This window comes from Panthera leo, chromosome D2, assembly GCF_018350215.1.
Source record: "Panthera leo isolate Ple1 chromosome D2, P.leo_Ple1_pat1.1, whole genome shotgun sequence".
Lineage (NCBI taxonomy): Eukaryota > Metazoa > Chordata > Mammalia > Carnivora > Felidae > Panthera > Panthera leo.
The window spans coordinates 27,412,013-27,428,390 of record NC_056689.1 but is presented as its reverse complement, the minus strand read 5'-3'; the positions used below and the strand labels follow the sequence as shown (position 1 = coordinate 27,428,390).

General features: G+C 34.6%; 1 protein-coding gene across 7 annotated transcripts in view; it reads left to right on the top strand.

The window, feature by feature from the left end:
* CTNNA3 (catenin alpha 3) overlaps positions 1–16,378 on the top strand; it is a 1,696,848-nt gene that overhangs the window by 967,427 nt on the left and 713,043 nt on the right. Inside the window, exon 1 of one of the 7 annotated variants that reach the window (XM_042908366.1) lies at positions 11,618–11,670. The exons of the other annotated variants lie outside the window; for them this stretch is intronic. The gene's annotated coding sequence lies outside the window, so the exon portion shown is untranslated. Of the gene's footprint in view, positions 1–11,617; positions 11,671–16,378 lie in introns of those variants that run through there. 7 annotated transcript variants of the gene reach the window in all.

Genomic DNA, 16,378 nt, shown 5'->3' with positions numbered 1-16,378 from the left:
GGCCAGCTCTCTCCTTCCTAGGAGCGCACGCCATAGCTCTGCTTCAAAGGAGGTCATACACTTCCCAAACCTCAGAGTTTGAGTTCCAAAGGCTTTGGCAAAAAAAACAAAAACAAAAACAAAAAAAAACCACAACAATAAAAAAAAACAAAACCTGCTAAATTCAGTACTTCTCGCTCCGCAGTCCATGGTCCAGAGGTCCAGAGAGGTTTTCTTTTAGTGCAAACCCGATATTGCACTCTCTTAACTCCTCTTTCTTTTTCTTCCTTTTGTGTCTCCACTGAAAGGGTTCCCTCCCCTCCATGGCAGTCTCCACTGCCATTTTTCTCTTTCCCAATTTACTTCCACATACTCACACTTGCCACGCTGTCTCCCTCCAACTGTGGAGATCCTTCTACAAGTATGCAGATCAATTTCCTGGGTGTTCCAAGCAATGTGTCCTCAATACAGCTATGTTTGAAGGACTAGGAAAGCACAAGGCCCCCCTACTTCTCTGCTATCTTTACTCCCTCCAAAATTTATTTTTTTAATGAAGTGGATGTTTTGGGTTTACTAAGGAGCTGAAAAGGACTCTTTTTAAATCCTGATATAAGCAAAGTAAGAGAAACCTAAGAGACAAAGAGGAAAATCTCTCCAACAGAAAACTGATGGAATCCCAGACTTAGGAAATTATAGCCTTATTAAATCCCCATTTGGAGGAGTGGCAGTATCAATGAGAAGCACATAATAGGGCTTCTAGAATTTATGAAAGCTCTGCAGAGAGATATTGGACAAAATATTTACTTCTCCAATTGTGTCAGCATCCTAAACACGATTGGAACTTTTCTTACCCACCTCACTCTTGCTTTTTCCCTTGGGAAAAAATTTGTCAAATTTATTTCCAGTACATATACCTAGAAGGAAATCAACCTATCTGCTTTTCCCTGTTTCTCAAACACTGCAATTTCATGATATCAAATGTTGGCCTAAGCATAGGGAGCCCTTACCAGCCACCGATACAGGTCATCTAAACCTACACACATAAATATGAAAATAAAATGAAGTGTCACCAGCCAGAGAAGAAGGGGAAATCTGGAAAGCTGGAAATCAGAGCAAATGTTCCCAATGAAACAAATAAAACAGATCTTCAGAAGAGAACTATTTAAAATTCTAATTAGTGTTTTCATTGATATTGTGAGAAGTTCTTTTTCCCCCCTCCCTATCAGTCTGTAAAATAGCACACTGCTGTGTAAAAGGAGCAATAGGGCGATTTTGCTGAAAGGTTACTGTATACCATGTACTGTTCTCTGATCTTTACATACATTAACTCATTCAATCCTTACAACGACCCTATGAAAGACCTGTTATTATTATCTATGTGGGGTAAAGAAACTGAGGCATAATTAAAATATCTTGCCCAAGTTAAACAGCTATGAAACTGCCAAGCCAAGATTAAAAAGAACCTAAGTCTAGGACACATGCCCTTAATTATATTACACTCTGGAGGGTAGCTATTGTTTTAAAGAAAAAATAAAACAACAAAACAAAAAACCTTAATAGGAAAGGTTAAAAGCAGCACATCAACCATGAAAAACCAGAATAAAACTAAAGGGATTATCCCATTCCTTAGATTCAAAAACAAGTAGTTGGAAAATCTTAGTAAATATTAGAAACATGGAATTTACACACAAAAATCCAGTACATAACATGTTATCAAAATAAACTGAATTGAGTGAGGACAATCGTCACAAGAAAAAAATATTCTCTGAGCTAAAGACTTGAGGCTTCACACTGAAAAAAAAATGACCAGCTGAGTCAGTAATAATGAAATAAGATTCACACTTAGACATTATTGTGAGATTTCTGAACTTTAACAATACAAAGAAAGCCCTATACATTTCCCAGTAGAATACAAAAATATTTACAAAGGCAAGAATCAAATTGGCACTGAACTTCTTCTAATCTGACACTCCAAGCCAGTGTCCTTGGAAAGTGCTTAAACTAAGCAGAAAAATGACCCTTTTTATTTTATTCTGATACCTTTTGGTTTGGTTTGAAATGATGACTACAATGAAGTCCATATGTGGTCTGCACTGCCTTCAAGATTCTGCAGTATATCCTTTGATGATATAGCTGCATTTACTACATCTAATTATAGGAATTTAATTATTGAGAAATTGGTGCTTACATATATCATTTTCCATCAGTGAAGACACTCTTAATAAATAAGTGTTTAGAAGTTTTGTATTCTAAACTAAAAGAAAAATTCTGGTATCTAGTGAAGTTTGGGTTTTTTTAAAAGTGTTGTCATTATGTATATGCGTGTGTATGGTCATTACTTTTGCAATGTTGTAATGTGATTGTTTGTTTTGTTTTGTTTGATATGATTTAGCAACATTTAATGAATCTTAAATTCTTTTTTCCAATAATTTTTAGCTACATCAACCCTCAAAGTCAAGATTATAATTCATTAATGTGTGTAATTTATCTATAGGATGATTCAATGAGCAAAAATCTTTAGCAAAGTGATAGGCATGATGGAATACATAAACAAAGGTGGTACACAATCTGGTTAAAGTGATGGTAAATGATGATAAATTCAGTTTTCAAATATTTTGCATGCTATTTGTTATCAGCTGTGGACATTTAATGCCTCATTAGCCATGGATTAAATCACTAGTTTGGAATCTAGCCTCAGCAATAGTAAATGCCCATTACATCCAGTTAGAATACAAGCTGATGTGGAAAGAAGTTGAAATAGGAATTGGGATTTAGGTTCCAGTTCTGACTTTGCAACTACCTGTGTGGCCTTGGGAAAATTATTCAAATATCCAGAAGAATAAAATAATTGTATTAGATATTAAATTTTTCTTCCAAGCCTGAAATTCTAAGATCTTCAGAATACAGGCATGAGAGACCATTCCTAAGAGTATTTTGGATCTAAACTGCTCCTTTTAAAGGACTCTTCTGAAATTGCCTGAAACTAATTTGGAAATAGTGTAACAGAGTTGATAATACACCATTTGGTCTTGAGCAGTAGTTAAGAGTGAGGTAAGGAGATGGGCGCTTGGGTGGTTCATTAGGATAAGCGTCTGGCTTTGGCTCAGGTCATGATCTCGTGGTTTGTGGGTTCGAGCCCCGTGTCGGGCTCTGTGCTGACAGCTTGGAGCCTGGAGCCTGAGCCCGCTTTGGATTCTGTGTCTCCTTTGCTCTCTGCCCCTCCCCCAATTGTGCTCTGTCTCTATCAAAAATAAATAATTTTTTTTAAAAAAGTGAGGTAAGGAGAGGACGGGTAGAAGTAATGGAGAGTTTTTGGTTTGGTGGAAGTAAAAAGATAATTTATGTTTCCTCTTCCATCTATACACAAATACATTGTAGGAACTGGAGTCACTGTGTATTCTTTCCATAGCTCTCTTTGAGTTTTTCTGATTTAACTAAAATGTGATTGGTGATGTGATTAAGAAATGTTGACACATATCCCAAAAAGCTTGGTAGAATCTTAACTTCTACATCTCATTATGTAATTTTCACCATTCCCCCCCCCCTTTTCTTATTACTTTAAATAGAAAAATGTCTTTCTTGTTAAATTTAAAACAGTGAGTCAGAAGTAAGGGTGGCTTGGAGCTCTGCATGTGTTTTTGCAAGACTGTACCTCATGAGGATAAAATACTGCATGTTCTTCTCCATATCTTCATCACACAAAGCCTGTTGCATTATGGATACTCATTGATTTTTGATGAAAAAAAAGAATGACCAAGGTGAATGGTCAGACTGAGAGACACATCACTGACAATGTCTTTACAGCAATGCAAACACAGCTGGTTGGCAGCAATGTATTGCTGGAGTCTCTTCAGTCTCTTCCTCTGTCCTCTCTGCTGATCAACTGAGTTCATGGCAAAACAGTTTTACTGAGGCCCAGGCTGTACAATTTATGTTCTAAAAGCACATAAATCTGAACAGTGTAGGTCTCTGCCACAGCCTGGATCTTAATGATAGACATCACTTTAAGAATAATAAGAACTAACATTGATTGAGACTATACTAAGGACCTAGCACTTTTACAACTTCATATGTATTATTTTATTTCATTCTTGCAACAACCCTAGGAGGGGCATGGTACTATTATTATCCCCATTTTACAGGTGGAAGATGAGGCACAGGGAGGCTGAATAATTTGCTTTAGGACATAGGTGATCAATGACAAAGCTGAACTGAAATCCAAGTAGTCTAACTCCAGAGTCCTTTTTTTCTCAATCGTTTTTCTCTACTGCCTGATGTATCAGCAGAAGATATTCAACTGTGAAACAGTCATGTCGCCGCTCTTTTGGAGGTCAGTAACTCTGAGCATTTTCATTACGATTCTTACACATAATTAGAGTTTAGAAGAAAAGTAAGAAAGAGAATGCAAAATTACTTTAAGATTGGTAATTTCCATCATTTCAAAAATGCTTTGATTTCACAATAAGTAAATTCATTGCAAGGTATGAGTTTGGAGCATTGGCAAGATATTTTTTTAAATTTGATTGACCATGTGTATGAAATTGTATTTCAGAAAAACTGGATTCCTCTTTCTTCGGTAATGCATACATCTTAAAAGAAGTAACCTAATACATTCAAATTCAAATATTAATATTATGATTTCAATAAATGTTTTTCAGTAATTGTGCAAAATTAATATGGATTAGATAGATGTTATAATATTGTAATATTGTTATTGCATTATATCTTTAACCATGATAACTCAAATCATGCTTTTATAAAGTTTCTTATAGGGTTAATTTCTATAAGAATTGTAGTTAAACTAATCTTCTAGTAAATACTTAAGAATAATTGAATTTGCAGTTTTGGTACTTAACTTATACTGATGATTGCTTCCTGCAAAAAGACATCTCTAATTATAATCACAGAATATCCTTTCTCCCTTGTTCAATAGCTTCTCCCAAGAATTCATGACCTGTTTAAAAATACAAAAACAATACAAATGAAAACATTCTCAACTGAAACTCCTAATAGAAAAGATTTATCATTAGCCATGAAGTTACCACCCGAGTAATCAAATAATGTTCCAGATTGCCTCATTTAGATAAACTTTTATGTTTTATAGATTATAAAAATATATATCATTTAATTGGCAATTTGTTGAAAAGGATAAAAGATTGTCATGTGTGTTTCTCTGTGTTCATCATTTGTAAAAGGGGTATTGGAGGCATTCCTCTGGGCAGATATCTCTTCAAGTGTCTTCCATTGCTTGTAATTCTAGTTTGCCTTGAACCCGGTGGGCACACACAGTGGTGGAAAGAATTGTGAAGATGTTCCCTCAAGATTCCTGTTCCTGGTTATAATCAAACACTAATCTAGGTACTGCTGTGAAGGGATTTTGCAGATGTAATTAGGGTTACAAATCCATTGACATTAAAGCAAAAAGAGATTATCCTAAATTATGCTAGTGGGATCAATGTAATGATATAAGCTCTTAAGAGCAGTAGAGGAAGTCAGAAGAGTCCGAAAGACGAGCACAGGAAAGATGAGACAGTAGAAGAGGTCAGAAAGATTCAAAATGTGAGGAAGACTTAACCCATTATTGCTGCCTTTGAAGATATAGGAAGATACCAAGAGCCAGGGAATGCGGACAGTCTCTGGAAGCTGAGAACACCTCCTGGCTGAGAGCCAGAAGGAAATGGACATCTCAGTCTTGCAGTTGCATTTAACTGAATCCAGCCAACAACCTGAATGAGTGTGGAAATGGATTCTTCCTTCAAGTCTCCAAATAAGAGCCCAGACTAGCCAACATCTTACTGTGGGCCTTTTGAGTCTCAGAGCAGAGGAATTAGTAGAATCCACTCAGACCCCTGACCTATAGAACTGAGATAATAAATACATTTGCATTGTTTTTAGGCTAAGTTTGTGTAATTTGTTATGGCAGCAAAAGGAAGTTAATACATATTTTAAAAATGGATATATTACTCTCAGATTCTGGTTCTTAGTAATTCTCAGGACCCATTGAAAGAAGAACATAAAAAAATTGGGGTACGAGGAGATCTATGCTATGTATTCAAATGTTTTTCAAAATTCTCAAGTTTTAATATTGAGCCAGCCACCTTTTCCTTTAAAAAAAAATCTCAAAATTTATTTTCCATGACGTTTCTTTACTCTTCTTACCATCCTTGCTGTCTTGCTGACAACATTGAATAACCTAAGAATTCTGTACCTCTAAAGGTTGTAAGGCTAAGGAAGAATAAACTCTACTTAATTAACTGTATGCTGACAATAATTTAAAGATCAATCCTCTCTTCACCTCTTTGGTTCTCTTATCAAGTCCTTGGAGGACACATGCTAAAGGGGACTGCTGTTTACAGAACCCACTAAGAATTAGTGTGCCCAAACTATTTTCAGCCGAATGCTTTCCTCCCTCAATTAAAAACAGCTACTTAAGGAGAGGTGCTGAGTGAAGCAGTTGAGTGAAGGAATAAAATGTTTAGATTTTTTTGTTTAAATTTTAAACATCATCTAAGGTCACAAATAACCTGCTATAAAACTTTATTATGAAATATTTCAGATACACAAAAGGGCTTTTAGAATTATGTATGAACATCAGTGTAAGCACCAATCAGCTTAAGGAAAGACTATAAAAATAAATAAAGCCTCCATTTGTTCTTCTCCCTAATCATTTTTAATTTTTTTCTTTTTATTGTTTTTTCCAGTTTTGCTGAAATATAGTTAACATATAACATTGTGTAAATTTAAAGAATACAAAGTGTTGATTTGATACACTTATAAACTGGAAAATGATTACCACCTAGCATTAGCTAACACTTCATCAAATCACATAATTACCATTCTTCTGTGATGAGAACATTTAAGATCTGCTCTCTTAACAACTTTAAAGTGTATAATACAGTAATAATAACTATAATCACATGCTATAGTTATATCTCCAGTTAAAACTGGATGTTTGTACCCTCTGACCAATGTCTCTGCATTTCTTACAACCTCCAGTCCCTAGTAACTACCACTATACTCTCAGTTTCTCTGGGTTTGGCTGTTTTTAGATTCCACATATAAGTGATATCATACAGTATTTGTCTTTCTCTGCCTGACTTTCACCACTTAGCATAACGCCTTTAAAGGAACATCCATGTTGTTACAAATGGAAGGATGTCCTTCTTTCTTATCCATACTGTGAATTTTCACTATATGTGTGTGTGTCTCTCTCTCTCTCTCTCTCTCTATATATATATATATATATATATATAATTATAATTATATATATGTAATTATAATTATATATATATATAATTATAATTATATATATGTAATTATAATTACATATATATAATTATAATTATATATATATAATTATAATTATATATATATATATATATATATATATATATAATACTATATCTTCTTTATCCATTCATCTGTCAGTGATACTCCAGTTGTTTCAATTATGTTGTCTATTGTGAATAAACTGAAATTAACATGGGAGTGCAGCTATTCCCTCAAGATTGTGATTCTGTTCCTTTTGGATATATACCCAGAAATAGAATTACTGAATAACATAGTTCTATTTTTAATTTTTTGGGGAACCTCCATATTGTTTTCCATAGTGATTGCACTAATTTGCATTCTCACCAACAGTGCATAGGGTTCCATTTTCCACACGTCCTGGCCAACACTTGTTACTCTTGTCTTCTTGGTGATAGCCATTCTAGGAGGTGTGAGGTGGTACCTTACTGTGGTTTTGATTTGCATTTCCCTAATAGTTAGTGATGTTGAATACCTTGTGTATCTATGTGCTATTTTTGTGTTTTCTTTAAAAAAAAAAGTCTATTTATTTACTCTGCCCGGTTTTTAATCAAGTTGTTTTGCTGTTGAAATGTATGGGTTCTTTATATATTTTGGATATTAATGCTTTATCTATCTATCCATCTATCTATATATTATTTGCAAATATCTTCTCCCATTTCATAGATTGCCTTTTCATTTTACTGATGCAGAGGCTTTCTAATATGATATAGTTCTACTTGTTTATTTTTGCTGTTGTACCTTAGCTTTTTGTGTTAAATTCAAAAATAGCATTGCCAAGATTAGTGGTAAGGAGCTTACCCCTGTGTTTTCTTCCAGGGGTTTTATGGTTTCACATCTTATTTTTTTTTAATCTTTAATCCATTTTGAGTTGATTTTTGTGTACAGTGGCTATCCATGTGGCTATCCAGTTTTCCCAGTATTATTTATTGAAGATACTATCCTTTCCCCATTGAAAAATTTTGGCTCCTTCGTTGTACATGAATTGATTCTATCTGTCGGGGTTTATTTTTGGGCTCTCTATGCCATTGCATTGATCTATGTCTATTGTTATGCCAATACGACAATGCTTGTTGTTGTTTTTTTTTAAGTTTATTTATTTATTTTGAGAGAGAGAGAGAGGAAGAGAGAGAGAAACCCAAGCAGACTCTGCACCATCAGCACAGAGTCTGATGCAGGGCTCAAACTCATGACTGTGAGATGGTGATGTGAGCCAAAATCAAGAGTTGGACGCTTAACTGACTGAGCCACCCAGGTGCTCCTACCACAATGTTTTGATTCTGTTATGTAGCTTTATAATATAGTTTGATATCAGGAAGTGTGAGTGGTCCAGCTTTGTTCTTTCTCAAGATTACTTTTAGCTATTCAGGGTTTCTTTGTGGTTCCAACAAAATTTAGGATCTTTTTTTTTTTTCTATTTCTGTCAAAAATCCCATTGGAATTTTGATAGAGATTTCACTGAATCTTCAGATTGCTTTGGGTAGTATGAAACTTTTATAAACATTAATATATTTCCATTTATTTGTGTATTCTTCAATTTCTTCCATCAGTGTCTTACAATTTTCAGTACATATCTTTTACCTCCTTGGTTATGTTCACACCTAAGTATTTTTACAATGATATTGTAAATAGGATTTTCTTTTTTTTTCTACTTATATAATATTATCTCTTTTATTGAAGTATAATTGGCACACAATATTTTATTAGTTTCAGGTGTACCTCATAGTGATTAGATGTTTTTATACATTATGAAATTTTCTCCACGGTAAGTCCAGTTATTATCTGTCAGTGTATGAAGTTACTACAGTGTTTTTGATTATATTTCCTACGCTGTAAATTACATTTATTTTATAACTGGAAGTTTGTGTCTTTTATTCTTCCTCACATATTTTTCCTACCCTTCAGTTTTTACCCCTTTGGGTAATCAACAGTTTGTTTCCTATATCCATGAGTTTGTTTCTGTTTTGTTTTGTTTGTTCCATTGTTTTGTTTCTTACATTCCACATGTTTGTAAAATTATATGATATTTATCTTTGTCTTATTTCACACAGCATAATACCTTCTAGGTTCATTCATATTTTCAAAGAAATGGAAGATTTTATTCTTTTTTTTATGGCCAAGTAATATCCCATTGTATACTTATACACCACATCTTATTTATCCATTCATCTATTGATGAACGCTTTGCGTTGCTTCCATATCTTGGCTATTGTTGATAATTCTGCAATGAACAACAGTGGTACATATATCTCTTCAGATTGGTATTTTCATTTTCTCTGGACATATGCCCAGAAGTGGAATTGCTGGATCATATAGTAGTTCTATTTATAATTTTTGAGGAATCTCCATACTACTTTCCGTAGTAGCTGCACAGATTTACATTCCCATAAACAGTGTATGAGGGTTGCCTTTTCCACACGCTTTCCAACACTTGTTATTTTTTGTCTTTTCGGTAATGGCTAATCTGACAGATGTGAGGTGATATCTAATTGCGGTTTTGATTTGTGTTTTCCTGATGATTATTGATGTTGAGCATCTTTTCATGTGCCTGTTGGCCATCTGTATGTCTTTTTTGAAAAAAAAGTCTACTCAAGTCCTCTGCCCATTTCTAATGTTAGTTGTTTCTGTTTTTGTTTTGTTTTTTTAATTTTAAGTTGTCTGAGAAATTAACCCCTTATAGGATGTATGATTTGCAAATATGTTCTTCTATTCAGTAGGTTGCCTTTTTGTTTTGTTGATGGTTTCCTTCTCTGCGTAAAAGCATTTTAGTTTGATATCATCCCATTTGTTTATTTTATCTTTTGTTGCCCTTGCCTGAGGAGACTGGTCAAAAAAAAAATATTGCTAAAATTAATGTGAAAGAGCTTACTGCCATTTTTTTCTTCTATGAATTTTATAGTTTCAGGTCTTACATTCAAGTCTTTAATACATTTTAGAATTTATTTTTATAACAAAATGTACCTTAACATAATGAAGGCCATGTATGACAAGCCCCATAGCTAACATCATACTCAATAATAAAAAGATTAAATGTTTCCTTTAAGATTAGGAACAGGACAGCCTGCTCCCTCTGTGCTGGGCCCTGGGATGACAGCCAAAGGGAGTGCTCTGCCCAAACAACTGCTTTGTTGTCCTTGTTGTTGTCGTTGTTTGGTCTCTTACAGTCTTACGGGTCCCATGAACAACATAAGCCCTGTTGGCTTTCAGAACTAGGTGTTTAGGGCTCTGTCCCTTAGGTGGGAGCCCTAAAAGTTGGGACACTAGATATGGGGCCCAAACCCTTCACTCCTGAGAGTGAAGCTGGGAGTTGAGGGTCTCCTCCTAATTATATGGTGCAGTGCTAGGAGTGGGATTTAAGGTGAGATTGTGTTTCAGCCTTTCCTACTTGTTTTGATGTGGGTATTTTCTTTTTAACTCAATATGTAAGAGTCACTTGGCTGGTTTCTAGATTTCTTTCAGAGGGAATTGCTCTGTGTGTAGCCATTCATTCAGTATGCTTGTAGGAGGAGAAGAGTTCAGGAGCTTCTTATGTCAATATCTTTAAAGATCTTTAAAGATCACTTAATATCTTCTTTCAAATAATTAAATTGCATTGCAGATTTAGAATATCAGAACATACACATACAGAATATACATAATATCTAAGACATAAAAAGGCACCACCATCAAATGGCAAGTAAATGGCTCATTTAAGTAATTCAGTAAGTCAGTTTTCAACCAAGCAGTCATTGAGTTTTTAATGTAGTCAAAATGTCTCATTTGAGAATCGCACCCACAGAGCTACGTGATAAGTTAAATTACACATATATGCTCAATTTTAGTTAGAAAAAAAGTTAGAAGCCCATCCTGATATGTCTGTTTTTAATTCATTTGTGAAATGAAAGAATTCTCCCCATCCTAAAGATACATTCTATATTTTTTGCATATATGACCTATATAGTTCCTTTTACCTTTTCTATTGTCAGTTTTTAATTTCTTTATTTCTCAATGAAAACTTTCTTAGTGACAGATTAATAAACTGAGACTTGAATATAGGAGGAAACTCTTTTTACATTCTCTTTTTTTTGTAGTTTAAAGTTTTTATTTAAATTCCAGTTAGTTAAAATTTAAAATATAGTGTAATAATAGTTTCAGGTGTAGAATTTAGTGATTCATCACTTACATACAACACCCAGTGCTCATCACAAGTGCCTCCTTAATGCCCATTGCCCATTTAGCCCATCCTCCTGCCCACTTCCCCTCCAGCCACCCTCAGTTTGTTCTCTACCTTTAAGAGTCTTGTTTTATGATTTATTTCTGTCTCCCTTTTCCACCTCTATGTTCATCTGTTTTGTACACTTATTAGACCAAGCCTTTAAAACCATCTGAAACCTGGTCCAAAGTGTGAGTATGATTTATGATTTTTTTCGTTGATCTGATTTGATAGTGAGTAGAAACTTATTAATTAGTCCTCCAAATAATATATTTTTATTATATTCCATGGTATTTTGTTGGGCAACTGTGGGGAATATGGGGTTTGGCTCTAAGAATTTATCATCTTTTTGGAAATGTAAGACATGTATCTATGAAAACATAAATGAGCAGAGAAAGAGTCAAATATAACTGACAAATACTATTATAAGAAAAAAAACATAATCAATAGAATATTTATATTATTAGTGTTTATATTATTAATTTATATTATTAAAAAGATGGCTTTTAAGTATAGAGAAAATGAGAAAGTAAACATAGTGAGCCAGCACAGGTTTATTAAAGAAAAACAAAAAACTAAATTTTATTTTTTATTTTACTTTTTGCTTGAGTGAATAAACTTTTAGAAAATATTATAGAGACAGGCTATGTGGATTTCCATGAGGCATTTGACATGGTTTCTTACAGAGTACAAATGAACAAAACAGAAAACTGTAGATTTTATGCATTGAGATGTACAGCTCGTCACATTAATACATGATGAATAGGTGTTAGTCAAAGCATAGTGATTGACAGAATGGAGGAGGTGTGTGCAGGACAATATTCTCAGCCCTTATCTCTTCAACATTGTTTCTCCAAATTACTGGCATGAGTAATCTAGATTATAGGACATAAAATTTGCAAATAATCGGAGCTTGGAAGAATAATGAATGCATTAGATGGCTAAATTTGGTTCCAAGCTATCTGGACAGGCAGGAACAGACAAAACAAGGACAGTTTTATCAGGAATAGATTTAAGCTTATGGTTTTGCAGTAGCAAAACAAAACAAAATCTGCCACTCCCTAAAAACCAAAATCAACCAATCAACCAACCAACCAACCAAACCACAACCTGGTTTCCAAACTGGAAACCACAAATAAAGGAGATACCTTTTTAGCAGCAGCACAAGTAAAACCGTCGTGAGGATTTTATTTGGCTACAATGTCAATAAGAGTTAATGGTATGATGATATTATAAAACGACTAGTGTGATCTTAGGCTGTGTCACTATTTCTCAACCTTTTTTGATTATTGTCTCTCAAAAGCATTCTTTTTAGAGTTGCTTTTTCCTGATACTTCCTCTGTGAGATTTTAATGATGCAGATACATTGTACATCTCTTTACGTACTATATCTATGTCTGTGCTTATACATAAAAAAGAGTAAGATTTTTTCCACAAGAACTGATTTTCACCCTCTAATGGGCAATATTAACACTCACTGAGAATGCACAGACTTTATTAATAGAGAAGACTAGGAATGAGGAAGGGAAATTCTACTGTTCTTAGAAGTGTTTAAAATAACGTGTTCACTTCTGAATGCCACATTTTAAGACATATTTCAAAACTAGATGTTCTTCAAAGGTGAGAAGATAGAATGGCATGGTGTGAAGAATTTTTAAAGGGTGAGGAATTATTATTCTGGGAAAAATGAAATGAAAGGTGTCCTAATATGTATCTTCAGATATGGGAGAGGATGTTATATGACAAAAGGGATCTGATCATTGGACAGTTGCTTTAGGAAAACATATTTTGGCTCTATATTACGTTATTTTGTCTGAATTATCCAAAGATGGAAAGGTTGTTTCATTAGGAATATATTGTACCCTGTGGTGAGGAACATGTTAGAGAAGATTCAGACCCTAAATGGACTGAATGACCTTAGCATCCTTTTCATTCTTGATTCTGTGAGACTGGGCAGAAGGAGATAAATGGAACCTTGAAGGAAAATACAGATTTAGATAAGCTTAGAGGACATAATATTCCAAAGTGGACATTTTGGCTTCTCAGACATGGAAGGGCACACAGACTTTATTTCTGCTCTGCTTTGTCCAAAATTCACAGTCTGGCCCCAAGAGGTCACCAACATCCTTACCTATAATGTGTTGGATTTGGATTCAATTACATCTATCTTTGCTAACTCTAGAAATCTAAGGTTCTATGACTTAGTAATTTATGGTAGGAAGATGCTATTCCTATTGTCCAGTCATCCCCATCAGCTCAAGCACTTCACACAGTACTTTTAAATCATAAACTATCAGACTGGGAACTTGAATTATCGTATGTGACAAAAATATCATCTTTTTAAAAAAAATTTTTTTTAACATTTATTTATTTTTGAGACAGAGAGAGAGAGAGCATGAACAGGGGAGGGTCAGAGAAAGAGGGAGACACAGAATCTGAAACAGGCTCCAGGCTCTGAGCTGTCAGCACAGAGCCCGACACGGGGCTTGAACCCACAGACTGTGAGATCATGACCTGAGCCGAAGTCGGACGCTCAACCGACTGAGACACCCAGGCGCCCCAAAAATATCATCTTTTAGAATGTGTAATATTAGGTACAGAAGGGAGAAGTGAGAGAAACTTCATTAACCAAAAAAGATGTTTTATGATAAAAAGTAGAAGTTAAGTTGTTTAAAGACATTGCTAGTCAAAGTCTCTGTGATTACCATCTCTCCATAGTAGAGGGTCTTTTCTACTTGTAGAACATCAGGTCTTTAAGGCTGCTCTGGACCAAGATGGCATTATTGGCTTATGCTGCCATTTACATAGTTGGGTCAGGGAAGTGAAACAGAGTTTATAAGAATCTGGCAGTTGACTTTTCCAAGTCATCATTTAGTAACGTTTCCAGATGTTTACTCAGTAGAAAACTAAACCTGTGTACAGAATATCTGAAACAACAACAATAACAACAACAACAACAACAACAAAATATATGTATTAAAAAAAAGACTAGGATAAAGTTATATAGCTTTTGCATTTGTAGGAATTGTTATTGAAATTATAACACAAACAGCGTTTTAATTTGTGAAGTATCAAAAGTATTGTGTATTTGTTGTTATTGTGGTTTGTGGTAGTAGTAGTAGAAGTAGCAGCAGCAGCAGTAGTAGTAATAGTAGTAGTCATAATAATAGCAGCAGTAGTGGTAATAGCAGCAGCAATAGTAGTAATAGTAATAGTAGTCATAGTCATAGTAGTAGCAGCAGCAGCAGTAGTAGTAATAGTAATAGTAAAGTAGACATAGTCATAGTCATAGTAGGAGTAGCAGTAGTAGTAGTAGTAATAGTAGTTGTAGTTGTAGTTGTAGTCATAGTCGTAGTAGCAGCAGTAGTACTAATAGTGTTTGCCTGGTTTCTTTGCCTCAGTGTCACACCCTGAAGTAATGGGGAGCCTTCCAATTTGACAGGCTGGAAGGGCTGAGTAGACTGTAACATAATGATTGATTATTCTCCATGAAACATTTCTACCCCTACATTAGTTCAGCTTTGTTTATGTTTGTCTCCTGTGAGTTCAAATATGCTTCATTAGTTGAAAAGACAGACAGGTTTTGTGCGACAGGGGAAATTGGGGATTTTGCAGGGGGCACCATGTATAATGAAAAGAAAAGATCTTATGTTGGCAGTGTGACCTGGGAAAGGTTCCTTAACCTCTCTTTCCTTACCTGTAAATTGGTTACAAAATGGGCCCAGTCAGTCTTCCTCACATAATTATTAATCCCCATCGTGTATTGGAATCATTGGGCGAGTTCTTACAAAACAGACGTGTCTATCCTCTAACCTAATTTGTAGGAGACCTTGGCCCTGGGGCTCTTGTCTTTTCTTTTCTCTTCTTTTCTTTTCTTTTCTTTTCTTTTCTTTTCTTTTCTTTTCTTTTTTCTTTTCTTTTCATCTTTTCAGGTGTTGTGAGGACAAAATTGAATAATATTGTTAAAAGGCCCTGAAAGGGGCTATTCAAATGAGCGTTTCCCAAGGGAAGCAATGGGTGATACTTTTTTCCATAGGAGTTTTCTTACTAGTAACAGCAGTGTCTCAGGTGATTTCTATGCTCTGCCCCCTACCAGGAGTCAAGAGAGACAGAACATGCCTAGATGATTCTACTTAGTTAAGAGTCATGCTCCCAGATTCTAGGCCTGTCGTAGTCATGGCACCAAAGATGACTAGCCTGCCCCTGTTGTTTCCCAACGGATTCGGCAAAGCTCAAAACTACCAGCTGAGCCTCATCTGACCTACAAATAAATCAGAGGTCGAAAGCTGCTTCTCTCTGCACAGAGATACAGCCAATATCTATGAAGTCCTCCACGAGTTACCTATCAACCTCCAAACAATTCCTTTATGGTTGGTAAATTTAGGGTCCTTGAACTATGTTCAAATGTGTGACTTGGTTAATGCTATAAAGCTTATTGACATTTTTTTTTAACTGTTTGAGATGTAACAGGGCAAGAATATCATGGGATTTCATTTTATTATTCAATGTCAACCCTATAAATATTCATAGAAAAGTGTCTGGAAGAGATTAAACTTCTGATAAGTATTCAACAGGACAGAGAATAAAGATTAACCTTTTGTATAAAAGATTAACCTTTTGTATATGATAAAAAATTAATATAAAATATAAAATTAGTACTGAAGACATTTGGCAGAAGAGGTATAGGCTGAATTTATATTTTGAAGTGACTATACAGGTCCTAATCTTCTATTAAGGGGAATAAAAGATTGACCAGCAAAAAATGTCACTTCTTAAAGTGACAGAGGAGAGATTCTATAAGTAATAGGGGTCTTTGTCCAACCAGATTAGTTTTGGAGACTAATGATAATTTTTACATAGAAAGCTATGTTTAATTTGTATTGTATTATGATGCTTAAC